A 27,592-nucleotide genomic window follows, 5' to 3' on the forward strand; every position below is an offset into this window, starting at 1 on the left:
TGTTTTGAAGCTATATGTATCAAAGTTGGAGGTTAGAGTATATTTTATTGAGCAATTTATCTACGTGGTTGGTAATATGATCCTTGGCCTCTAATCTTTTGCCAGGGGCCTGGCACGCACGAGGATCAGGCCTGGTCCCATTCCCTAGACCTGAGGATTTACTCCAGGCTCTGAAATACAACCATGCAGGCTCTGGAGCTGGGGATGGGTTAGGGGGATAACAGAGGGCGGGGCTAGCTGATTAACCTCTGGTCTGACCTAGAGATGGCCCTGACCAAAATGGATGAATAGGCAAAGCTGATAATTCCTTCCCTGGAGACCTCCCGGTCCCATCCTAGAGTCCTGGCTCCTCAGGCCCTACCCTAGCTAGACAAGGCTCAGAATTCAGCCCCAAAGTACAACTTGACCCATCTTCTTTTCTTTTATTCTTTTAACAAGTGCTTATGGATCACCTCCCATAGCCAGGTCTTGGGGTAGGCCATGGGATATAAAATTGTTCCTACTCCTAGAGGCTCATTTCTAGAGGCAGAGAAACCTTATCAATCTCCATCTCTACCTCCTTCCTCTTTTTTCATTCTTTCTCTATCCACAAGGTATAATAAAGGAGAAAATTACCTATTCAGCAGCCATTGTATTTATTAAGATCTATGTGCACTTTTTCAGATCTTACTTTCTGCTGTCCTAAGCAATAGTTAATTTAATTTAATTTAATTCAGCAGGGAATTATTAAGTTCCTATTACCTGAAAGGTATAGATCTGTCCTCACAGGACCCAAGACTCCAGGGTGGATAGGGGGGACTGCATCCTTTAAGAAGTTCATACAGCAGCAGAAGCAGGCAGGTGAGTAAGGACTCTCTTGTGTTGGGATAAAGCAGAAACAAAGGGATTGCAAAATAACAAGAGAAGAGGGAGAAATGAGCTTTATCGGGGGGATCAGGCAAAAGTTCACCAGAGTGCTGGCTGAGCTGAGTGATGCAGGGCATGTAGAACCTTTCCAAGCAGAGAGGAGAGGAGGACAGCAGAGAAAGCTGCCCTGGCAAATGCACAACTTACAGGGGCAAGCAACTAACACAGAGAACTCGGCACATCGTAAGTAGGTGCTCTGTGGGTTTTCGTTTCCTTCTGTTGTATCCTAGCAGAGAGATGGTGCCTGGTTTGTCTGTGGTAGAACTTAGCCATAACACCCTAGCTCCAAAGCACAGCAGTTGTCCCTAGGATTTTCTGGCCTTTGGAGCTGGAGTTGTGTGTTTCAGAAATCTTTTATATGTACAGTTGTGGCTGTCATCTCTATGAGCAGAGGGGCAAGGATGAAGCTAATGATAGCCTGGCTGCCTGCCTGGCCCTGGTGGTTGTGGAGATCAGAAGACATAGGAGTGCTTTTCCTGGCATTCCCAAAGCATTGGAAGACAAGGAACCCACATCTCTGATTGAGAGAAAAGCATGCCTCTCAAACATGAGAAGTGACATGAGCAGGTCATCCCATGGAAAGACACCCCAGGCTAGAAGGTTGCAGAATGGAAGGAGCCATTCAGGTAGGAGGGTTCATTTGGATGCACCTCTGAGAGAAGCTGCATGCAGGCTGGTTGAAGGGATGGCACAATGTTGTGGGTCAGCAGCACAGCAAGATAAGTTAATCACAGAGCGTGTGGGAAGGACAGTGAGTAGATGTGCCTATGCAAACAGGGCCACTGTGCCAAAGGGCAACAGGGAAAGGGACTGGAGAAGTGAAAAATGGGGTTGTGAGGAGCTTAACCTTAGAAAAGTTGGGCTGGATACCATTCAAAATATACTCCAGTCCTGAAGCCCTTTCTCGTCAACAGAGTCCCACTCTTCTGGGTGTACCCACTCTCCCCAGTATGATCCAACCCCCAGCTCCTGGGATATAACCTGACTGGTTTAAACTAACCTGGGAGACACATTTCCCTTGGCCAGATCCTGGTCAGTGAACTACATGGGTATATGCTGGAAAGTTCTGGGGAGGGAAATCCAGGGAAGAAACATTTCATCTTCCCTTGTAGGAGGTTGATATGTCTGAATGTGAGACCAGCAACCACCACAGCCACCTTGCCACCAGCCGGAGGACGAAGGCAAGGTAGAGAGAGAGGCAGAGCAGAGGGGCCACAGAAGATAAGAGACAGGCCCCTGGGGCCCTGTGCTGGCAGCCTTCCCTTTCCTTTCCTTCCCTCGGGATTTCTTATTATGTGAGATGTTGCTTACACCAGTGGGGTGGGGGTCGATTTTCTGCTGCTTGCAATCAAAGCCATCTTAATACCTATTTATATGTATTTCTCATTATCTGTGCCAATGGCAAAGGGACAGTTATAATTCTAGAAAAAGCAAGCCATTGAGGAAGCTGATATATGCAAACAACTACAAGTATTTCAGCATGATTAATGCAAGAAGTTGAGGATGCCATGTGGCTAGAGATGGGACTAAAAGTATAGGCAAAAGCCAAGTCTCAGAGAGATTTGTTCCCTTTGCTGGGAAACCTGGTCTTTGGGATATTCAGTATCTGTTGGTAGGAGGATTAAGTTATCTTGAATAAAAAGGCAGGAACCTATTGGGTTGGTGAGTGGAGGAATAACTAGTAAGATGGTGTAGACAAGGCTCAGCACTGCCCAGTAATTCAGGGCAAGGGCTTTGGTGGCAAACACTCCAAGGCTTAAAGTACAGTTCTACCACCAATAAGCTATGTGCTTTGAGTGAACCTCTCTGAGCCTCAGCTCTCTGGGAGACAAGTCCTGGCCCTCAGGATGAGCTACAGTTTGAATGTCCCCTCCAAAGCTCGGGTTGAAATTTAATTGCCAATATTGGGAGGCAGAGCTCTTAAAAGTTGATTAGGTCTTGAAGGATCTCCCCCCATGAAGGGATTAATGCTATTATCAGTGAAGAGGATTAATTTTCACAGGAGTGGGCTCCTGATTTGGCCAACTCCCCCCCCGCCCCTTCTCTCTCTGTCTTTCTCTGGCAGGCCTTCACCACATCCACTGGCAGTACAGAGGCCTTTGTCAGATGCCATCACTGTGCTCTTGGACTTCCCAGCTTCCAGAACTGTGAGAAATAAATTTGTTTCCTTCATAAATCACCTAGTGGGTGGTATTCTGCAATAGCAGCAGAAAACACAGACTAGGACGAAGTGTTTGAAGAAGGTAAGTGAGCCCTTCCTCTCGTGACTGGCACCTCTGTTCTGCCAATACTTACCAAAGCCCTACAAAGTACCAGGCACTATGCTGGGGTTGAGCACAATATTATAAAGGGAGATTTCTATAATCAAGACAAGCAAGGTGCCAAGTAAGAAGGCCAACACATGAATCAGTAAATGTCAAGGTGATGTGCAAAGTACTAGGTAGGGATAGAGCCTGGCCACAAAGAGTGGACTTCTCCTCTAATAAGAAATAAGCAAAAAGTCCAATGACTTAATGAGCTCATTGAGCTGATGGCTCATTTGGCAAGGAGAGCTATTTCCTCCCTGCCTTTTCCTCCACAACTCACTGTACACCAATTCTTTCTTTACCCTGATGTCTCAACACCTCCATGGGACCAGCTAGGGGACACCAGGGGCCTCCAGCTTCCTCCAGGGACCCTGTATCAGTCCAGCCATTAGGGTCTCTTCTCTAGGAAAGTTTCCCAGCTTGTCTCTGAGGACAGCCTGGCATTTTCCCAGGTGCCATGGCCTTCTGTGCCCCTGGGAGTCCTGACCACTGATTTCAGGCCAGCTCTCCTAGAGCAACTGCACACTCTTCTAGGAGCTGCACTAAGCCTGTGCCTAATCAACCTTCATCTAAAACATAGCCTTTCTTGGCTGGGAACCGGGCCAGGATTAATTCTCCATACTCAGTCCCAAACCATACCTTTTTGTAATGGATTCTAGAGGCTTCTTTAAGTTGTCATTATCCCAGCACTCTAATAGTCGATGGCACCTTTTATCAGACAATCTGCAAGTCTGTCGCACCAGCAGTTGTTGAAATTAGCTCCTCATTCAAAGCTGCCACAGGATTCAGTGACCTTCTTCAGAAATCCCACCAGTCCTCTTCCCTAGCATTCGAATCCATTCTTCACCCTTGCCTTAGAAAGCAAAGGAGGGTGATCTTAAACACTGAACCAACTTTTTAAAACTTTATAACTATGATGGTTATTCTTCGCTGGCACCTTGATTGTATTGAGAAATGCCTAGGAAATTAGTAAAGCATACTTTGGGTGTATCAGTGAGGGTGTTTCCAGAGGTAACTGGTACATGATACAGCAAACTGAGTGGGGAAGACCCACCCTGAAGGCAGCTCCATCCAATACGCTGGGTGCTGGAATTGAATGAAAGTAGGAGGAAGCTTTTGAACACAAGTTTCTCCCCCCCACACCCACCTTCTGACTGCCACGAGGTGAACAGCTTTCTTCCTCCATGCCCTTCTGCCATTCTGCCTTACCCCAGGCCTAAAAGCAATAGACCCAGCTGGCCATGAACTGAAACCATGAGCCAGAATTTTCCTGCTTGAAGTTGTTTATCTCAAGTATTTTGTCACAGTGATGAAAATCTGACTAACACAGTAATGGTACAACATGCATACAGAAAAGAGCGCACATTGCAGTGGCATAGCTAAACTATCACAGTATGACTACACATGTATCCATCACGCAAGTAAGAAATGGAACATTTCGGGCCCCTAGAAGCCCTTCTTATCCCTTTCCCCATCTCTGCCCCACTCTCTTTCACTTGAAAGGTAACATCTAACCCTAAGGAAGTGTTCCACCAGAGGAGCACCACAGTTTTAATCTGACAGGAAATACGATCTCATTTGCCTTTTGAAAAGCTGTTGGTGGCCTCTAAGAGGGCAAGAGGCAGGGAGGCAAACTGGAAGTTTATTGTGGAAATGGCAATAGCTGTGATCAGAAAAGTGGCAGGGAAAGAGGGAGGAAAAACAGGAGGGAGGGGACAGGGACCAGAGCAGGGGATCATGAGGGCCACTTCTCCGCTCTGTTAGTTGTGTTTTCTGTGGCCTAAAGATTGATTAAATGACCTTAAAAGCCTCCTACCCCCAACTCTGAGTCTTTTATTCAAACCAGTCATCCAGAAAGTAAGCCTCCCACTGGTGCTTAATTCACTCAAGGAAAGATTAGAGGAACCTGGTTACCAGGCTTTGAAAAGTTGCTCATAAAATTCAGCAGGAGCCTGCAATCCTCAGAGACTTCTATTTTTACCAAAAACACACACAGAGAAGTGGAGAATTTTCAAATGAATTAGACATGAGATTGATCTTTTTATACAAAAAAGAGAAAAAGAACAGTGACGCTGAGTTTGAGGTCCCCTTCCCATCCCCGATGTCCCTAAGCTGCCTCATCTTGGTGGATTCAGGCCTGAGCTCTGCTCTAACCCATGCACAGCCCACAGCAGAGACTGGTGCTCGGAGACAACTTGAGGTCTCTCAAGATAGCAAACACAGTCCGGTTCGCAACCACCCAGCTGTGCCATGCTCCCACTCTGCAGAAGGAGGCCAAAATGAATCCACTGTGAGTGACAACAGGGTGCCTTCAGACAGGGTTGGGGTGATCGACAGTGCACGACCAGCTGACCTGGCAGAGCTCTGAAGTCAGCAAACACATCTCATTCTGCAGTCATCCACTAGCAGTGCCTGGTTGGCCCTCCCACATCCTTCTCACTTCTGGACTCCATTTCCGCTTAGAGCTTTTCATAAGCAAGCTCTGGCTGTCCAGTAGTGCTCTGTGCAGCACCACAGAGTAGCCCAAGAGCCACTGAGCAGACTTCACACTGAGCCCCCTGCACATTTCAACTACAGAAACTCAGCTTTCACCCCAGACCTGATCCCACATAGTACCCCTTTCAGAAAACATCTTTTTCTTGGCCATAGCAGTGTGATTTTCAAACTTCAGATGCCCCTCAACTTATGATGGGTTACATCTCAATAAATCCATCATAAGTTGAAAATATTCAAAGTCAAAAATGCATTTAATACAACTAAGCCACTTTTCATCCCAGCTACATCACTAAACACTGTAGAGTACTGGTGGTTTCCCCTCCTGATCCCGAGGCTGCCTGGGAGCTGGGTTCCCAGTGCTCGGAATCTCCATCCTGCACATTGCTAGCCTGGGAAAAGATCAAAATCCAGAATTCAAAGTGTGATTTCTACTAAATATATATGGCTTTCACACCCCCACAAAGTTGAAAACCTGTAAGTCAAACCATCATTATCCGGGGATCATTTGTAATTTGTGTATGGTTTGCAAGGTAGGAGAAGATAAATCTTAAAAAGAATATTTTCTTCATAGGGTAGAGAGGTGTTATGGTTTGTGTCTAGATGTCCCCCGAAAAGCCTCAGGTGGTCACAGGGCTTTTTCAGAGGTGGCTGAATCTAGAGTGTGTGACGCTGGGATTAAGGGTGGGTGATTACTACATCAATCCACTGATTGGTTTGGCACTGCCCTAATCCTGGCAGTCTGGATAAGATAAAAGGAGAAGAAAGACTCTGTTAAGGCCCCCTTGTTGCTTTTTCTGTCTTCCATCACCATGAACTGCTGCCCCTCTGCCATGCCACCCTGCCTTGGAGCCAGCCGATTATGGACAGAAACCTCTACAAATTGTGAGCTAAATAAACCTTTCCCCCTTTAACTCTGGGTGTCAAGTATTTTGTCTCAGCAATGAGAAAAGTAACTAAGACAATGGGGTAACAAATTCAAATCTTATTGAAGTCATACAGATAAGTAAAAGGCGAAGCAGGCTTCTGTAAGATTGGAAGTTTTTTTGTTTTGTTTTGATTTTCTTGGGTTTTGGGGGTTTTTTTTCTGTATTGGGGATTGAACACAGGACCTTTGCACAAAGGTTCATGCCCAGCTGTTTGTTCATTTGTTTGTTTATTTGTTTGTTAGTAAGTCTTTAAATTGCCCAGGTTGGCCTTAAAACTTGTGATCCTCCTGCCTCGGCCTCCTAGAGTGCTGATATTACAGGTGTGAGCCATCACACCTGGCTGTGGTAGATTTTTTTGTCAAGAAGAAGAGCACATCTTTCTCACTTTCAACAGTTGTCCCCATGTAAAAACAAGAGGATTAAGGTTACCAGATCCTCTAATACTTCTAGAGAACACAGATATAGCAATTACTTGTAAATATGTAGATTTTAAAATATTGACAATGAATTTAAAGTTAAAAAAAACATTTATACTCAAACTCATGCGGTCTGTGGACCACAGACTTCTGGTTTTGGTTGAAAGAGTGAAGTAATCCAGAGTATTAGAGGAGAGAAGGGTTTCCAAGGCTCAGAACTTCAAAAGTTGAAATGGAGGAGGCCTGATTTTGGGGGTGGGAGGGGACAGAAACTAGGAACAGGGAAGCTACAGGTTTCTGAGTGATAGAGACCCGACCCAATGCCAAGTGTAGCACGGAAGAGGCCGAACCTAGAATCAAGTGTCTGTGAGGCCAGGGCACCAAGCGCCAGAGCCTGGGGCACCTGGGAAGGTCCACTGCCACGTGTGGCTTTGGCTGGTGGCCACCTGCCTCAGGACTCTCCAGGAGGCCTGGCGAAGAGCAAGCCCACAGCTGCCATTACAAGGGACTGTGGCCCTCACCTATTTTCTGTGCCGAGCTTGTTGCCCAGTCCAAGGGGAGAAAGGGATTCCCAGAAGATCAAACACAGTGCACTTTCTTGAGGTGGAATCAATTTATTTAGAAAATAGTGAAATGTGTCAATTCTTTCAACCCAAATGCTCTAGAATGTAGCTGTTAAAGTATAAGTGATGGATCCCCTAAGGGTCCTGAGACTCTCAAGAAGCCTCTAAGGTAAAACAATTTTTTACAATAATACAAAGTTATCCTTTACCCCGTGGGCTGTGTTGGAGGGAAAGCAATAGGAAGTAGACAGAGGTACCTTCCTGTGACTCAGGCACTGCGCTATGCTGGGCTCGCTGTGCTGGTCACTGCCACACAATTACTGCTTCACTTAGAAGCAGAGGAATTGTTAATTTTATTACTCTTTGACCTTGAATACGTGATCTGGCAAGCAGTTCTGCTGCAAGCTGAAGCATGGTTGACTTGAAGCCAAGCTCCTTGGGATGGGCTGGAGTTTGAGTTGGGAGCTGCAAATGCCTTCTTCCTTTTCTCCTTTTCTTTCTTTCTTTTTTTTTTTTTTCTTTTTAATGGAACACCATTTTTACTTAAAAGAATCGCTGGTAGCCAAAATGTGGTTATTCAGACTTGAATATTTGGCAGAAGTTTTCTTTAAAATGAACAAAATGAGCCTGTCATATCAAAAAAATCTACTGACAGTCTCTGTTGCCAATGATAGAAATTGAGCTTTCCAGCAAAAATTAAAAATTTTTGGAAAACTTTACATCTCTACTGTAAGTAAGTATGACAGCTTCCCAGTACTGTAAGATGTTTCTGTTTAGATTCACAGTTAAGTTAATGACTATCTTTGTATCATATAGAGATCTGTGACCATTTGGAAGGTCTACACAGCTCATCCAGCCAATATTTTCCAAATGACCCACAGAGTTGCAAAACCATGCATGAGTAAAAGCTCTTACAAGGACCAGTAGATTTAAATGTAGTGGAGAGTGAAAGTTTATTGATTGAACTATGGCTTCAGAGTCTACATTGTAACTTATTTTCAAGTAATTACTTCTTGTTGAGTGAGTGTGGTATCAAGAAATATCTATGATTATCTGAAAAATCAATTAATATATTTCTCTCTTTTCTAACTATACGTGTATGGAAGTGAGTTTTCAGCATATACTCCAACAAAACAATGTGTCCTAACAGACTGAATGTAATAAACCAGACATTAAAGAGAACTGTAAAAATGTATAATAGTGCCACTCTTTTATTTAATCTATTTTTTTCTTTTTTACAATACTGGAGATTGAACCTAGGGCCTCCTGCATGCTAGGGAAGCACTCTACCACTGAGCTATATTCCCCAGCAAAACAGTGCCATTCTTCTCATTTGATACTTTTGCTTGGAAAAATAAAGTGATTTTCAATTTATAAAACGTAAATATATTTAATTTATTAAATGTAAATCTATTAACATTAACAATGTATGGCTAAATGCAATTTCCTTTAACCCTCAGTTTTTATGTGCACATAGTAATAATCACAACCCACCATGACAGTTAAGGTGGATTGTCAGCTTGATTACTTTGAGAGATTAGTAAGCACATTTCTGGGTGTGTCTCCACGAGGCATGCAGGCGTGACCTTGAGTACTGTATGTAGTCCCCGGCCCATCTTCTCTCGTGCTGTTCCCCTGCTCTGTTCTCTGATTGTCACAAACTAAGCAGCTTTCCCTTCTGCTGTGATGCTTCCACTTTGGGGCCAACCAACTATGGACTAAAATCCTCTGAAACTATGAGCTAAATTAAACCTCTTTTCCTTTAAGTTGTGTGTGTATGGAGTAATGTGTCCCAGCAATGAGGAAAAGCTGGCCAGTATACCCACATAAATAGCTCTTTATGGTACTTAATAATTTTCATAATATAAAAGAGTCATGTGGGCTGGGGATTTAGCTCAGTGGTTTTGCTGCCTGCTGCACAAGCGCAAGGACCCGAGTTCAATCCCCAGTACCAAAAAAAAGAATTTGGAGAAAGCTCTGACATAGGGCATGTCCTACCTATTTCCTGGTGCTTTTCTGCAGAGCTCAGAAAGAGCTCATCTCCTGAGGGGAACAGTGAGGAGAGGGCTACAGTAGAGATTATGATTACAGTTTAAGGTTTGCTTTTATTATTTTATTCTCAATCCCCTCTGGAAGACCCAAAGGATCTGCCTTTCACATACAAGGAAATATGTCTCTGAGAGGTGAAATACTTGGTCACAGAACTAGTTCCCAGGTAGACCAGTCAGGATTTGAACCCAGGTCCTGACTCCAAACCCAGAATTTCTTCTGCTCATATGCACTTTACCTCTGAACCTGAAATAGGCCTTGTCTCTTCCTTTCTTATCTTTCTCCTGATTTAGCCTTAGGGACAATGTGAGGCTGTTTTAAAGAGGTACTAAAATTATTTTCCACTTTAAACATTCTGTAATTGACCATAGGAGTTCTACCCACAGCTTGCAGCCCTATATACCTTGTGACCCATCTGTCATCTGCCTGTGACTGAGGGAACAAGGATGCCCGCTTGATCTAGGAGCAGGAGCCATCCATAGAACGTTCCGGGCCAGTCAGCTTCTCTTTTTCAAGAATTCAAGTTGACAGAAACAGGAGGTGTTGGCAGAGTGGCGGAGAATCCAGAAACTGAAAACTCAGGCTGACATGGGGTAGAAGTGGCTATTTTGTGGCTGCATGAAAGTTGGCTAGACAGAGGAAACTGGGCATCCGAGGAGAGAGAGAAACGAAAAGAAGTGGCCATGAGGATACAGAGAAGGTTCTTGACTTTGCAATCCCCCAAGGGTCTGACTGTGCCCCTTTTCTGTTCCCAGCACTCTGAGGTGGCCATTGATGCCCCCACGGTCATCCCCCTCCACCCCGCCATCTTTGAGTAGCGCCTCCTCTCGGCTGCCTGGAACCCTGGATGGACCGTTCATGCCCTCTGGTTTGTATCTCTCTCTGTGAGTTAGAGAAGGGAGAGGGAGACGCTCAGAGGGTGTTTTATTGGGCCTTTCAGAACCAGACCCACCCACACCACAGCTTCCTTTCCCTTGGTGACCACATTTTTCCTTCAGTCAAAGTAAGATGCACAGTCATCAAAATACACTCAATGCTGTGAAAATCACTTGAAATGGGATTTAGGATCAGATGGATGGATTTCATTTCATAGGACTTATTGGTAACAGAGAGCTTTTCTCTAGCTCAGAACACAAATCTGTTTCCTATATTTATCCAGCTCTGTAGAATCTATCCCCCATCCTGATAAAGGAACTCTGGCATTGGAAATATGCCAGGAACAAAGTCTAACTTTTCATGGAAAAAGAAAAAGAAAAGGCAGTGTGTCTTGTGTCCTCTTACCAAGAGCCAAGTATGCCCTGTTGAAGTTCTGACCAGCTCCTTCCTACCCTACTTTCAGCCTACAATCCTCTCTGGCCAACCTCCATTGGGACAGCAGACTGCTAGGTACCCACTTACCCACACTGTGTCCTTCACCTTTTTCCTAAGCATTTCAATAATAATAATAATTAGAAGTGGTTGTGCTGAGTTGAGTTCTAATAGAGCTGACAGCTCATCAAAGCTTTAGTTAAAAGGACACTATCAAATGGTACAGCCTTTCTGCAGGGCATTTTAACAACATGTACCAGAAACTTGGAAAGGTTCATACTTTTTGACACAGTTTGGTTTATTTGTTTTGTGCTATGGTTTAGATCTAAAATATCCCTCCAAATCCCCTAGTTTGGAAAGTGATTGGATCACAGGGGTGACATACTCCAGTGGATTAGTCCACTGATGAGGGCATAGCTGACTTTCCACTTGCTGTTAGGAGGAAGGGCCTGTTTAGAGGTGGGTGACTGAGGGTGTGATCTGGAAGTTATATCTCCCTCCCTGGCACCTCCCTTCTGCTTCCTGACTTCCTTGGGATGAGCAGCTTCCTCCATCCAGGCCCTTCCATCATCCTGTGTCTGCCTTACAGCCAGCCAACCATGACCTGAACCTGAACCTGAACCTCATAAGCCAAAATAAACCTCTGTTCCTTTAGGTTGTGGGTATTGTGTATTGTGTCCCAGGGATGGGAAAATGGCTAAGACATGTTGTTTGTTTTCGCAAGACTAAAGATTGAACCCGGGCCTTCATTTTTTCTTATTTTTTACTTTGAGACTGGGTCTTGATAAATTGCTATGTTGCTCAAGCTGGGCTCAAACCAGTGATTCTCCTACCTTAGTCTCCCAGAATGCTGAGCTTACAGGCATGCACCACCATACCCAGCTCATATTTTTTTAAAGGAACTTATCCAAAGGTAACAGTAATGTTCCTTAAAGATGTTAATATTTGCAATCAGAAGCAACCTGGAAAAGTATCTAAAAATAAGAAATTAATTAAAGATATTTTCATGCAATTCAATATGCATGGGCATTAAATTCTTACTACCAGAGACTAAGGACATGGAAAATTGTTTATGATAAACTGATAAAGTGAAAAAATCAAGGTACAAAAATGAGGTTATAAATTATCCTACTATATAAAAATGGTGTTTACAATATATATAAAATTTATACTTGTGGTATAAACAATATTTTATATGTGTGTGTATTTATCTCTGAATGTTCTATGTTTTTCCATGAATATATACTATCTTTATAATTAGAAAATAATAACGTTAAAATAACTTTTAAGTAAACCATCCAAAATGCTTGGGTTCATGTGATCCCTGGGCAAACAAAACCACCTCTTCTAGTCTCATTTTTCATTTCTATAAAATGGTAAATAATGTCCCTTTTGCTCTGGGGGTGGAGGGTGTTATGAGAATCAGATTAAATAAATGTAGCATATAATTATTTCTGATATATTTTTCAAAATAATGTAAAATGACAGTTGGAGCTGTAAAGGGCTTTCCACAGCCCCACACCAGAAGCAGGACAAACCCCAGTGTGTGGCTCCGGTCTCAGCCTCTGCCCGACTCTCAGCTCATCTCCAGCTCTCGTCAGTCACACCTCAAGCTCCCGTAACACCAGCACAGACCAGCAGCTCCCCACCACTTCCTGTCTCTCCCCTAGTTGCTGTCCCACTCCATATACCACCTTTCCCCTCCCTGTCCTCTTGGCTCCTACTCTTTCTTCTAAATCATCCCAAGCATCTAGGAAGATGTCCTTGCTTTCTCCAAGGGGGTTAAATCCCTGTCTGACAGCACTCAAAGCTCCCTGATCCCTCTCTACCACCACGAACCATTCCCCCCATGTCATAAGGTTTTATAGGCTGTGCACTGCACATAAGTCCTGGCTGAGAAGGACACAAAGTCCAGCCCACATCCGGTTTGCGGGCAATGTGCTTTGGCCCAGGTTTACATCCGCCCAGAACAATGACAGCCTTTTGCTGTCCACAAAGGTATCCCTTATGGATAGACATGAGGCTGTATGAACCTATAGGTAAATTAGGCCATACCCACCTAATGCTTGCAGAGTCTGTGCGTGGGCTGACCAGGGGCTAAGAAGAGATGACCACAAAGACAGCTGTATTCTCATAGATCAGTGCTAACCAATGCAAAACTCATTTTCTAGTAGCAAACAGCATTAGTATTGAAAAATTGATTAAACTTCACATATTAGCATAATGATATTTATAATCTTCTTGATCATATTTACAGTGCTCTTTACAGTATAACCAGTCTTATCTAAAAGAGCTTTCTGGGTGACACAAATAGTCTACCCTGTCCAATACAGTAGCTGTTCTCCAAATGCGTCTATTGAGTGCTTGAAATATGGTTAGCATGATTCAGGAAGTAAATTTTCAATTTTATTTAATGTTGATTAAATAGCAGCTACTACATTAGACAGTGCAGGTATAGATACAGTGCTCTAAAATTTTAGTGGGCATAGTAGTGATCTGGATCTTGTCATAAAACTAGATTCCTGATGGGTAAAGTGGCCCATGGCTCTAAGTCCAGGACTCGGGAAGGCTGAAGTAGAAAGATCACTAGTTTGAGCCCAGTCTATGCAACTTAGCTACTTAGCAAGACCCTGTCACAAAATTGAAAAATAGCTGGGGACGTAGCTCAGTGCAAAGCGTCTGGGTTCAATCCCCGGTACAAAACACACACACACACACACACACACACACACACCCCACAAAAACAAACAAAAAACCTAGATTCCCAGACCTCTCCCCAAGAGACTGATTCAGTGAGGTTGAGTTAGGTCAAGGAATTTCCTTTTTTATTTTTATTTTTTGGCCAAAGCCATTTTTTTAATGTTTTTATTAGCATATGTTTGCAATACATAATGAATATACTCATTGTGAGATTTTGCCACACATACATTCTGCATCTTGATCCTTTTCACTTTCCTTTTCCCTCAGCTCCCTCCCATCTCCCCAACCAGTGCCCCCAGAACTGCTCATACAGGTTGGAATGTGGACCACAGTTAGAGGGTTACTGGTAAATGGGGGTTAGGGTATCTTGGAGGCATTGATCTTAGGCTAATTTTGGACTTAGAATACTTTGCTCCCTAAGCTACAACCTCCTGTCTTAACAGCCACTATTGAAATTCTGGAATACAAGAAGTTCTTCCTAGAGGCCGCTTTTCTGGCTTCGGGGCTTTCTCCTTGGATGCTCAGACATCTGTCCTTGTCAATTTGCTATAAAGAAAATGAAATATTCTCAGTGCAACAGTTACTGCCCAAAGTGACCCCTGAGACCATTTCTCTTTCCCTCCTCCACTCCTTCCTCCCCATTGCCCGGAGGCCCCAGGTCAGTCTCTGCTACTCCCTCTTTCCCACACAATGAACCTGCCCAGAGAGGCAGCGGCCTCCCTCGTTTGAATGATTTGAAGAATTGTCTCCTGCTCTTCCAGGTCGGGTTTTGCACAGCTATCCCTAAGTTCAGTTGAGCAGAGCAGTGGCAAGAAAGAGTGGTGCCAGCTCTCGCCCACAAATTCTCCCGCTTCCCAAGGCCTCCCAGTCAGGGTATATACCAGGGTCACACTTGTGCCCATGCCCCAGTTGCAGTGACCCTGAGCAAGCCCCTCACTTGCTCATTCAGAGCCTTGCCTCTCTCAAGGTGACCCTAGGAAGTTCTGGAACCACCACAAGAGAGCCTCGCATTGGCCTCTGGCCAGGCTTCCAGCTACAGTGGCCACAGGGAGGCCCTAAGTTAACTCTTCCCCTGGTTTCTACTCGGCCACTCTGTTGAAGAAGCCTTCCAAGGCGTCCAGTCCCCTGCAAGGAACTGAGCTCTGTGCAGTGCCAGGAAAATGATCCATTCCTGGGTCACACTTAGGCACCTAGGTCTTACAGCATCTCAGCTCATGCCCAGACTCTCACTAAGTTTCCCATGAAAATAATTCCATGGATTTCAGGTCCTTCTAGAAATGCAACCCAGGCCTAGGAGGACTGATAAAGAAGAGATCTATGAAACCCCAGCTTTCTTCCTCTCCCAGTAACAAAATACAACTTCCATGCATCTAAATGGAGACAGATGAAAGTCAGGAGAACACTGGCAATAACTGGGTTCTAACTCAGTCAAAATTACCCCTTGGTGCAAATCAATCAAAAATGACCCTGTTTGATAAATGGAGGCTGCCTGCCTGCTCTGTGTCATTCTAAATCGCCAGCATGTGCTACACTGAGAAGACACTCAGCAATGTTCCACCTGGGTGGTAGGGAGGAACTCAGAAAGGTTCTTCTTATAAACACAAGCATTCTGCCTCTCCTGGAGAGCACCACCTGTTTGTTCTTGTCTTTCCTTTTACTCACTTGCAAGCACAGCTTATTGAATCAGTCTTTCCAGGACCAGCCTGCTTTCAACAGAACTGAGCAAGAGCAGTTAGCTCCTGCTTTGAGGCCCCAGGGCAGCTGGGCATAATAGAATCTCACTAAGGTTCCTGCAGCACTGAGAAGAGTCTATTCTAGGTAACCTGTTCTCATTTTCTCTCAAACTAGTACTAAATTGAAAAAATACAGTAGTAGAATCTGCCTTTACCTGGAGTCAAGGCTTGGCTGTGGATTAAGCACAGGAAAATTTTGTCAGATGGAAAGTTAATTTCAATCTCAAATATCTGGAAAGCTTGGAGAGCTAATTTTCCCTGTCCTTGGATAATCTGGTCCTGCTGACCCAGGGAGCAGCCTGCCAGCCAGCTGCCATCACCATATACAAAGCACAAGCACCCTGGCACTTCGGCTCCGGTTCCTTTCCAATTGAGCTGCCATACACGACTTGGTGAGCGATCTCTGGCTGCCATTCAGGGGAAGACAGATGGCTGAGAAATGATTTTCTGGAGTTTCCTGACCAAATTTCTCTGCAATGCATCACGAAACAAACCATGGCCTTCAGATTCATCCCTGGGGTGGCCAGCAGCCACAGCCTCTGACTTCGATCTTGCCTTGGTTTGGAAGAGTCCAAACACTATGGGATTTGGGTCAAGACTTGCATTTTAAGCAGCTTATTTTCATTTTCTGGGGCATAGATAGGAGAGAGGGCTGGCTTGGATTTTTGTAGGTGAGGTTAAATCGAAGAGAGGCAGCCAAGAGTAGATTGGGAGTAGCCAAATAGTGAGATTGGGTAAGAGTCTGAACATGGCACTGGGTGTGGGGCGAGACTGGCCCACTACTCCACCTGGACTGCCACGCTGCCCTCTCCCGGGCACTGTCCGTGATAGTTGCTTATTCCTTGTAGCTCTGCCTTTAGCTATTTCAACCATGAAGACATTTGTTTTCTCTTCCCTGATTTAAGTGCTCTCCCCTGTTTGTGTGGCTTCAATGAACTTCCAGGGGTTAGCGACTCACATTCAAGCATGATCATCCTTCTGAGTCACCAACACTTTTGCACAACTGCCCACAGAACACCCTCCCCACCGTTCTCTGTGCTCACCCCAAGACTGTCCTTGGGTCCTTTTTTCTTTACTTACCATATGCCCAATCTCCAAATCCAGTCATTTCCCTGTGAAAGGAAAGAGCACTTTTTCCTCCACAACTCACCACACCCTGCCACTGCTGCCATTCAGATCACCCTCGCTACCATGACTCCATCCTGCCAGATCACCCTCCATCCATTCTGGATCCTGCCAGGAAGATCACGCTCAGCTACCTGATGCTGCTGCCGCCCAGCTTGAAACTCTCCAAGTCTCGGAACTGTCCTGCATCTTCTTGGAGGTCCCATCATGATCTGGCTCTGCTCCCTCTTCAGAGTCACCCTGACACTCCAGTCCTGGCACCCCACACTCTGTGCACTTAATGACTTGAATTCCAGCATATGCTTTCACAATGGTGTTGACCCCATTATAAACAATCCCCATTAACTCCATCCTCACCTTGGTTGGCTGATTTCTGACTGATTCTGACTGAGGTGAGATGCCTCTTCCTCTCTGAAGACCCTGACCTCTTTCCTGTGTGCTCTCTGATCGCTCCGTCCTTATCCTTATCATAGCATCACAAGATCACCCACCAGACGGTAAACCCCTTAAGGACAGAAAGAACATCTCGATCACCATTTACTCCTTATCTCCAAGCACAACATCTGGCCTGCAAAAATTGGTCAAAAATTTTGTTGAGTAAGTGAATGAATGAACAAATAAACAAGCAGCTTGCCCAAAGTTGCTCCACAAGTAGATGACAGAGTTGAGATTCAAACCCAGTCCTGTTTGACTCAAAGCCCATGACCTTTCCTTCACACTGTAATGACATGAGCATCATCACATGGATTATTTAAAGCAAGGTTGGATGACCTCTGGAGCTAATACAGTATCTTGGGAATAACTGCAGTGAACTCTCAAAGGTACTTTGAATTTGACATTTTGAAATCAACTTTAAGTATTCATCATCTATCCACTTACTATTCTGGTCCAGAAGATAGATCTCTTCCTACACTTTATCTGCAAACTGACTACTTAGGTCTTCTAGTTATCTCCTTTTTTCCCTTCAGAGCAACACCTCAGCTCTAAGTGCAGTTTGCTTCCTGGAACAGTCCTACATAATATGTCTAAAGAGCTAGAAAGAAACTGAACGATTACTGTACTGTCTCATGAAAGAAAATTGCTTGCATTTTTGTCTTAAGATTGTGCTGACTTGTTGATGCAATGTTACCAACTGGTATTACAAAATTCAATCAGCCTGGAAATTTTAAGCAGAAACCACAGAAAAGCCTCTCATTCAGCAGCAATCACTATAAACACAAATCACAATATTTACATTAACATGAGCCAAAAATGGATTACAAGGCCTACCTCTGCTTTATTTAGATGAAGAATGACATGGAGTTGGGGAATACAGGGACTCGAGGAAAGCTCTGAAAACCCCCAGAATTGGTGGACTAATCTTTCCTTACAGGATCCCTCGCTCTAAGGAGGTAGAGTGAGCACAATACAGGAGGGCTTCCCATGCAACCCTGTGCATCTCAGTGCAAACTCCCCCACCCCTGGGCAGGGGACTTTCGGTGTGATCACATGAGATTTCACGCGATTCCCACTCTGAGGCCCCCTCTGAAATGGGAACCTTTCATTTGTCTTCTGAATACTCAGCTGCTTCAATGAAAATGCTTTGTGATTCAAAGTAACTTAGCCAAATGGAAAAATTTTAGATGAAACAGTTTGGGCATAAGTTGACCATTATTAAATCTGAGTGATGGCTGCATGGGGGAGTCATTGTTATACTCTGTTCTCTTGTATATTTTTGAAAGTTTTTCATAAATTAAATGCTGCTTTTGAGCAGAATGTGGAATAATTTTTCTGAGAGATAATTTGGTATTATACATTCTAAAGTCTTTAAAATGTGCAAAACCTATGACTCAGATTCTCTACTTCTAGGAATTTATCTGTAGGAAATAATCATAAATGTGTGAAAAGACTTATCCACCAGGATGTTCATCCCACTCTTATTTATAACGGGGGGGGGGGGGAACAATCTAAATGTTCAATAATGAGGATGAATAAATAAGTTATGGCATTTTTTAAAATGGACTATTATGTAGGCATTACAATAATTTTAGGACTGATGACAGTGAGGAGAAATGGTCATTGGATGCACTGTTGGTGGAAACTGAGCGATTTCTTTGGAAGGTGAATTGGTAACATCCATCATTGTTTGAAACGGAAGTCGCGACCCATTTCCTGTTGTTAATAACACAACACCATACAGTGGGTAATTTACAAAGAAAAGAGACTTCATTTGGCTTCTGGTTTGAGCTCAAGGTGGAGGGCTGCATAGATGATAGCCTCCTTGCTGACAGAGTCCTGAGGTCGCCACCGCATTGTATGATGTGACAGGGAGCTCATGTGTATATATGCATCCTCTGGTCTCCTTATAAAGTCACAAGTATTCAATCATGACCCACTCTGATAACCTTATCTAATTCTACTTACCTCCCAAAGGCTCCACCCTCAAATACCACAGTTCAATTAGGTTTCCACCCTCTTCATATTTCACAATAGGATTTAAATTTTGACTTGAGTTTCAGAAAGGACAAACCATACCAATGTGGGTTAGTTATTCTTCTCTCATTGCTGAGACAAAATACCCAACACCGACAGTTGGAGGGGAAGAAATTTATTTGGCTCACAGTTCACAGAGGTTTCAGTCCATAACCGGCTGGCTCCGAGGCTGGGATATCAAACATGCATCAAACATGCATCATAGAGGAGAAACAACATGGTGCACCAAAGCAACAAAGGTAACAAGAGGGTTTAACAGCACCTTTCTGTCCCTTTTATCTTATTCAGACTTCCAGGATTAGGGCGGGGCCAAACCAGCAGCATGTGTAATAGTTTAATATGCCCTTAATCCCAGCATCACACATTCCAGATTCAGCTACCTCTGAAAAAGAAAGCCCCTCCTCATCCCATGAGGCTTTGTGGGGACATCTACACACAAGCCATAACACAATGTATATATACTTTGACCCAGCAACTACATTTTAAAGAATTTCCCTGATTGACAGACAGAATTCTTTATAGTACAAAAAAAGTAGAAACAATATAAATGAAGACAAGTTGAATAAATTATAGTTCATCACACAATTAAATATTTTGAAGGCGTCATTTTGTTTGTTTGTTTTTTTGTTTTGTTTTGTTTTCCACCATTAAGTTTATTGGTACATTTTAGGTATAAAATACATTTACATACATCATTGGGATCTTGTGCCTTTACATGAGTATCTTGGTTCTTATTTTTTTTCCCCTTCTCCTGCTCTCCCCTCACCCCCTCCACCCCTCCCCACTTGCAAAGATCCCGTTTCCATTTTTTTCCCTTTCTCATATATTTTTCCCCTCTTTCCTCTCCCCTCTTCCCCCTCCCCTGCCCCCCTAGACCTTTACTTCCTATTACACAATATCAATTACACATTTTTTTTTTTTTTTTGGTACCAGGGATCGAACTCTGGTCCTTGTGCTTGTGAGGCAGGCGGTGGAACCACTGAGCTAAATCCCTGGCCCATCAATTACACATTTTTAAAATTAAAATATCAATACCTAGGAGACATTACCACAGATTTTACAGAATTTAAAAGGATATAGAAAGCATATTACAAAAATCTGTTTTGAAATAAATTTGACAACTTCTAAGAAGTACCTTGGAAGACAAATTAATGAAACTAACTCTGGAGGAAATATAAAATTTGAATAGCACCTATTAAAGAAAGTACATTCCTAGCTTGAAAACCTACCTATATGACAACAGCAGGCTCATATACATTTTTTTTTTTTTTTGGTACCAGGGATCGAACTCAGGTCCTTGCGCTTGCAAGTTGCATACATTTTAAATGATAAATTATATCAAACATTTAAAGCAGAAAAAAAAAGGAACACTTCTCTCCTCATTTTAGGAACTCAACATTTTGCTAATCCTAAAACTGGATAAAGATAATAGAAGAAAAAAGTATGAACATAGATAGAAATTTGTTTAACAAAACAAACTATTGGAAGTCAGATCTGGCAGTATGTAGAAAGTGGTTTTGTTATAGGGATGGCAGTGTTGCTTCAGCATTGGAAGATCCACCCGCAAAAGTCATCATTTTAACAGAGGAAAGGAAAAAGCCATATGATCTTGTCACTACTTGGAGAAAAAGTATTGGACTAAATTCTAGAGCTGTTCGTGGTAAAAGCTATCAGGAGACTAGAAGCAGAACAGAACCTTCTCAACAGATCAAAGACATGTACTCCATACTTCCAACAAAAACTCCTTCTATGAATGGAGATGATACAATGCTTTCTCCTTAAGGTGGGGAACAAGGGCAGATATGCTTACTCTTTATCTGTCCATTAAACTTTGAAACCTAGGCCCAACTAAAATAGTCCAGCAATAAAATGACACAACTAGGATAGGATTGGCAAGGTAGAAGCAAAATCTTTATATGTAGATGAAATGATCATCTACAGAGAAAATACTAAGAAATCTCTAGGAGCCCCTAGAACTTGTATTTGAATTTAGCAGGATTAGAAAACACAAGGTATATATAAAAATTCAGGTCTGTGTATACTTGCTATAAATGAAGAACTGGATATTGAAATTTAAAAGTTATGTAGGAGAACAAAGGACCCAGAAAAGTTAAAAAAAAAAAGTGTTGTAAGACATTTAGTACCTAATTTTAAGACTTCTTCTAAAGCTACAGTAATCAAGGCAGTGTTGGTGTAAGGAAAGACATGTAGATCATTTGAATAAAACAGAGAATCTAGAAATAGAACCACACATATATGGTCCACTGAGTTTGAAAGATTATTTAACATTAGCATTTTATAGAATATAAACTCAATTCAAGAGCAGAGAAAAAGATAGTGTTTTCAGCAAACGGCACTAGAACACCTGGTATCCATATATAAAAAATTAACCTCAACCCTTTTTTTCCATACATGAAAATAACTTGAAGGGATCTATGAACCTAAATAAGAAAGCCTAAAAGTATAAAACTTTAAGAAGAAATTATGAGGGAAAATGTTTATGAATTTAGGGTAGGCAAGAACTACCTAGGATACAAAAAACATGATGCATAAAAGAAAAAAATTGATAAATGAGATTCCATCAAAATTTAGAACTTTAAATGACATCATTAAAATGAAAAGTAGTCATTAAACAGACCATATTTACAGTGCATATAACCTATGACCAGAATATATAAAGAACTCTTACAGCTCATTAATAGACAACCCAATTAAAAAGTAGACATAAGAAGATGATAAATAGCCAGTACAGCACAAGGAGTGGTGTGCAACTCTAGAATTAGAAAAATACTAATCAGTACAATAACAAGATTTAATTATACACTCATTAGGGAGATGAAGTTAAAAGTTTTAAAAGCCTTGTCATGACTTTTTCTTTTTGTTGGATTCTCCCCCTTTGTGTTTAATTTGTCACTCCCAGTGGATTCATTCTGCTGGGTTTCCTGGGGTTGTGATCCTCATTGTCTTTTCCTAGGGTATTGTCTAAAATTTTTTGGAGTGCTGGTTTGGTATTCATGAAGCTCCTAAGGTTCTCTTTACCATGAAAGTATCTTATTTCTCCATCAATTTTGAAAGATAGTTTTGCAGGGTACATCAATCTGGGTTGGAGGCTGTTTTCCTTTAGGACTTGAAATACATCACTCCAAGCTCTTCTTGCCTTGAGGGGTTTGCACTGAAGAAGTCTGCTGTGATTCTGATGGACTTTCCTTTGTATGTGATTTGTTTCTTTTCTCTCACTGCTTGTAGAATTGTATTCTTCTGTTGGATTTCTGGAATCCTAACTATTATATGCCTATGTGTAGATTTTTTTTGATCAAGGCTAGCTGGAGTCCTATATGCCTCACTTATATGTATGTCAAGTTCTTTTCCCCTGCTTGGGAACTTTTCTGCCATCATGTCTGTGAAGAGTTTTTTTATGTCATCTGCACTCTCTCCTCTTTCTTCATTGACTCCAATCAGTCTTATGTTATTCTTCTTTGCATCATCTAGCAACTGGTGGATTGATTTCTCATGTTCCCTTACAATTTTAAAGCAATTTTTCTTTTCCTGGTCACTAAGTGCAATCTTATCTTCTATATGTGAAATTCTATCCTCACATTGGTTCATTCTGCTGCGCAGACTTTTGATGGAGCTTTTAATCTCCTGGAAATCCGTTTGCATCTGTTTTATGGATTCCATTTGTTTCCTTTGTTGTGATTCCATCATGTTCCTCAGATCCTCTATTTTTTTTGTCTGTGTCCTCTCTAGATTCATTAATCATGTCTTGCAGTATGAGCACAATCTTTGCTGTTATCTGAGTAATTATTTCTGATTTCATTTTTCCCAGATCCTCTTTTGTTGCCAGTTTAGAGAGTCCAGGTGGTTGAGTATCAGATTGTTTCATCTCATTTCCCTTTGGGGTTGCCGTAGGTGATCCGGAAGTCGAGGCTTGTTTATGTGTCTTCTCATTTCCACAGGGGCGGGGGATGCTTCTGGCACCTGGGCGGCTCACCTTCTCTGCCCTAGGAGCATGGAACAGCAGCGGGGGAGCTTCCTTCCAGGTGCTGGGACTGGCTCAGCTTCTCTCTGAAGGTGTCATTTGTATATAATAATAATTATGGCTAACATTTTTAAAGCTTAGTACAGCTCATGATCTGTTCTAAGTGCTTTATGTATATTAATTATTTTAATGTACTGATACAAAAACCTGTCTGCATCAGTTAGCAATGCTGCATAACAAACTGCTCCAAAACTCAGTGGCTTAAGACAATAAACTTTTTTATTGTTTGGTTCTTTCCTCTGTCTCTGCAGGCAGCAGCTGTGGGCTGGGTCAGCTGATCTTGGGTGGGTTACCTTATATGTTGGGTGATCAACTGGCCAGGTTTAGAATTGAGTTAGCTGGGACAGCTGGCTTCCTACAGGTTTTCATCTCCCAACAGCCTTGCACATGTCAATGGTAGAATTTCAAGAAAGTAGAAGCACACAACGCCTCTTTATGCTTGCTGTCAGACCTGGTACACCATCAGTTAAAGCCAAATTCAAGAACCAGGGAAATAGTCTCCCCTGGTGAAAAGAACTTCAAAGTCACATTTTCAGATATATGAAAGCAAGCAGGGGCATAAATGGGACCATTTTTATAATCAATCTTCCACATGACTAAAGTCAGCAACAGTATATCTGTATACTCTTATTTGTCCAATAATAGATGACACATGTATTATCAAATATGCACAGACACACTTAAGACTGGAAGATTTCTGTAAAGTACACAAAATACTATTCAGTATAGTTACTTTGGTGAAAGGAAGTGGGGTATGGGCTGAAAGAAAGACTTGGTTTTTATTTAACACTGTTTTACATTACATGAATTTTACCAGATGAATAAACTAAACTTGTAATATTAAAAACTAGCTAGAAAAATGAAAAGATCTCAAAAAAGAAAAACACACAGAACTAGATGAAAACATAACATATCAAAATCGCTAAACAGGCCTGGGAGAAAAATTTATAGTACTTAATGCTTACCTTGGAAAGGAGAAAAGGTATCCAATCCAAATTAAAAGAGAAAATATAGCAAAAGTATGCTATATAAGAACATTTAAAATATGAAAATGTTAATAAAATCATTAATGAAAGCATACAATATGAACTATGACGTATAAATATGAACATAAAAAAGGCTAGGCTAGGTCCGCTAGTGCATGACTGGAATCCCAGGTACCTGGGAGGCTGAGGCAGAAGCATTGCAAGTTCAAGGCCAACCTGGGTAAATAGTGAGACCCTATATCAACAAGAAAACATAAAAGGCACTGGATGTAGCTCAGTGTTCCCTAGGTTCAATTTTCCAGTTCTGGAAGAATAAAATATAAAAAAGTTAAGATGATGCATGCCAGAATATGAAAATTGAGTCACAGGATCACAGGTTCTTTTGCATTTTCTTCTTGGTGCTATCTATATCCTATATTTTTCCTACAATTTATATTTTTTGATCCGAATATATATAAATGAAGGTCTTATAAAAGTAAGGAGCTAAGTTCCAAGGATCCCAGACACCAGCCTCGGTCCTCACGTTCGCGGCTATCTCCCCATCAGCTCCAGGACTCCTAGGCTGATAATTACAGTTCCTGTCACACTCTGACTGGCCGTAGGAAATTTGTGTCCATGTTCAGGCTCAACTCACAGTCACTCTCTCCTTTCCTCCTCACAACAGTGGTGTGAAAATGACATTATTGGCCCCATTTAAGAAGTGAGGAAATAGAACCCCTGCTCGAGGCTGAACTTGGTCTGCCAGTCCTCAATCATTCCAGCTGGCAGTGAGGTTTGGAGGGAGGGCTTGCCCCTCATTGCCCTACTCCCACTCTGTTCTGCGCTTGGACTGCCCATCAGAAAAAACAGACCCATCCAGTCCTCGCTCCACAGGGCTACTATCTAGCAAGAGAGACTGCTGAGAAGTGATAGGAATGTTAAATGCTTCATTATAACTGTGCTGAGAGCTTCAAGGGAAAAATATAGGCTCCTGGAGGGCAGACACAGCAAGAGCTGTGAGTCAAGGCACACCTTTTGGGGCAGTGGTGTTTAAGCTGAACTCAGGTGAAAAATGCCCTTATATAGTATGCTTTTGCCATATTTTCTCTTTCAATTTTTACTTGATAACTTTTCTCTTTTTTAAGGTATTTAGTGTTAGAAGTTTCCCTCTCAGTCATGCTTTATCCCACATCCCACAGATTTGAGTGTTATTATTTTCATTTTTATTTCCTTTTTTTGAGATCTGTTTCTTTTTATATCGAGTTATCACCACCTGTGCTGGACACAGAAAGTCCTGCATCCTGGACAATTGCTAGTGAACACTTTCAGATACCACAGTGCAGTTGAGGAAGGAGCAGTGTAGGATCCGAAGCCTCTGTTTTGGTCTCAGTTTTACCATTCACTGATTCTGTGACCTGGGGCAAGGTGTCTGCATCTCTGGGTTCCTATTTTTCTCATTGGAGGCAGGGCAAGTTCTTGCTAAGTTGCTAAATTGAGGCTGGGCTTGAACTTGTGATCCTCCACTCTACCTTTTCTTAAGGCTCAGAACATAAAACACATCAAAGCTGAGCTGCTATTAAACTTGCATGCTTGCGCTTCCCTTCCCCTATCATTCTCCTCGATTGCTGTGGCAGTGCCTAGTATCCCCTACCAGGGACTCCAACAACCTGCAAACCAGAATTTGTAAACTTCTGACTTAAGCGATTTCTGAGATCTCTTCCAAGTATAAAGTTAGTATTAAATCAGAGTATAATTGAGACAGTCAGGGCCCACCATCACGGGATGAAAAAGCCTAAGACAACAAAATAAACCCCTGGGTATAGTAAAATATTACCCTTGGTAGTGTGCCGTGTTGCTTCCTTGTGCTCTTTTCAACAGAGCACATCATGAGTCCATCATGAGACTATGATGAAACTCCAAAAGCAGCATGTTCACACAAAATGAAGGAACTGTCACCAAGGAAAAACCTAAATAAACCCTCTAACTTCATGTGCTCTTAGTGTAGTTAAAGATCACTTTCTGGAGGTCACACAGCTAGGTAATATAGTATTAGTTTCCTACCAGCTTTTCTATGGATAATTCCTCTGATGTGTGGGTTAGGTTAACACTTGAGTAGGTTACTTCTCAAAGACGTAAAGGCCACTTTTACTGAGAACAGACTTTCTATTGGGCCCACAGATACCTAATGAGTCACAGAAATGGGATAAAAAGGCTTGGCATCTCTGTGTTCATACTTTGTCTGTTCCCTTTGCTGCCTTAACCGTTGGGTCACATTCAATTCAGTTCTCCCTGTAGACATGTTGATTGCATGTCAGAACCGGTATGCTTCCTTTTTATTTCTCTCTTCCCTCTTTTTCTGCTTCCATCCTTGTACTTCTTCAACAGCCACAGCAGCCCAAGTTCCTAAAGTCCTTCAGCCACATCCTAAAGACCAGACCCACAAAGCCAGGGTATTTTTCACAGGATGATAGCACCAACTACACAAAAATTCAACAACCCCTAGGATAAGTTGACCACGATCGCCTGTTGGTCACAAGAAGAGACATCTTTCGAAACCATGCCTCTGGCCAGTGGAAACTTACTGGACTTCAGTCCACCTACCAAATCAATAGAAGCTTCCTCACCCCCTCTTTAGAGACAGATTGAGCCTTCTCAATCGAGACTGAATCCCCAATTCAGTGAAGCTCCCGCTTAGCCCTCCTAAGAGAGCTTTGCCTGTGCATGAGTGAGTGTGCTTGCAGTATTTGGTGCAATCTCATTTCTACTGATCCCGTGCCAAACAATCCATTGTCTGGTGTCACCCTCTACCACCCATGGGTGTGGAAGGCAGTAGTGTGACCTGACAACGCTATTGACTCAGGCATCCAATGCCTACTCCTAAAGTGCCTTCCTGAACTAATGAGCTAAAGAACTAAAACTACATTTCCCAGATCCTTTACAGTTGGTGTTCTACATATGATCCAGGTCAACCAATCTAAGACACCACATGAGGCTCAGAAGGCCAAGGTAAGCAATGCAGCCAGTGGTCATGTGCAAATAGGAAGAATTCTCTCTTATTTGGGGAAGAGTCAGCCTTATTTGGGGGAGAGTCGGCCTTTTTTTTTTTTTCTATCCAGATCATCAACTGATGGGATGAGGCCCATCCTTATCAGGGAGGATAAATTTCCTCAGTCTAAGGAGTTAAATGTTACCCTCATCTAAAAACACCCTCAGAGAAACACTCAAAATATGTTTGACATTGTGGGAGCCTTGTGGCCCAGTCAAGCTGACATGTAAAATTAACCGTCCTAGACAGTGAGCCTCAATGTCTTTTAGGGTTCTTCAGGAAGAATAGGAAGAACAGGAAGGAGGGTCTCACTGGAGCTCCTGACAGGGACGGGCCTCACTGTATGGGACACCACCTCGCTGGCAACACAGAAGCCGTCATATCGGTGGTAGACCTCACAGCTGAGGACAGGCAAGATCTTGACAGAGTCTATTGTTCTGCAGAGTACACATCAGACTGACAAAGTTTGAGGATCTCAGTTTATGAGAGAAAGAGGCGAATTCTTTTCCAGAGCAAACTCTCAGACCAGCTTCCCTTCTTTA

Source organism: Heterocephalus glaber, unplaced genomic scaffold, assembly GCF_053883595.1.
Source record: "Heterocephalus glaber isolate CG9 unplaced genomic scaffold, H.glaber_assembly_v1.0 deba00001442, whole genome shotgun sequence".
In the NCBI taxonomy this organism is placed as follows: domain Eukaryota; kingdom Metazoa; phylum Chordata; class Mammalia; order Rodentia; family Bathyergidae; genus Heterocephalus; species Heterocephalus glaber.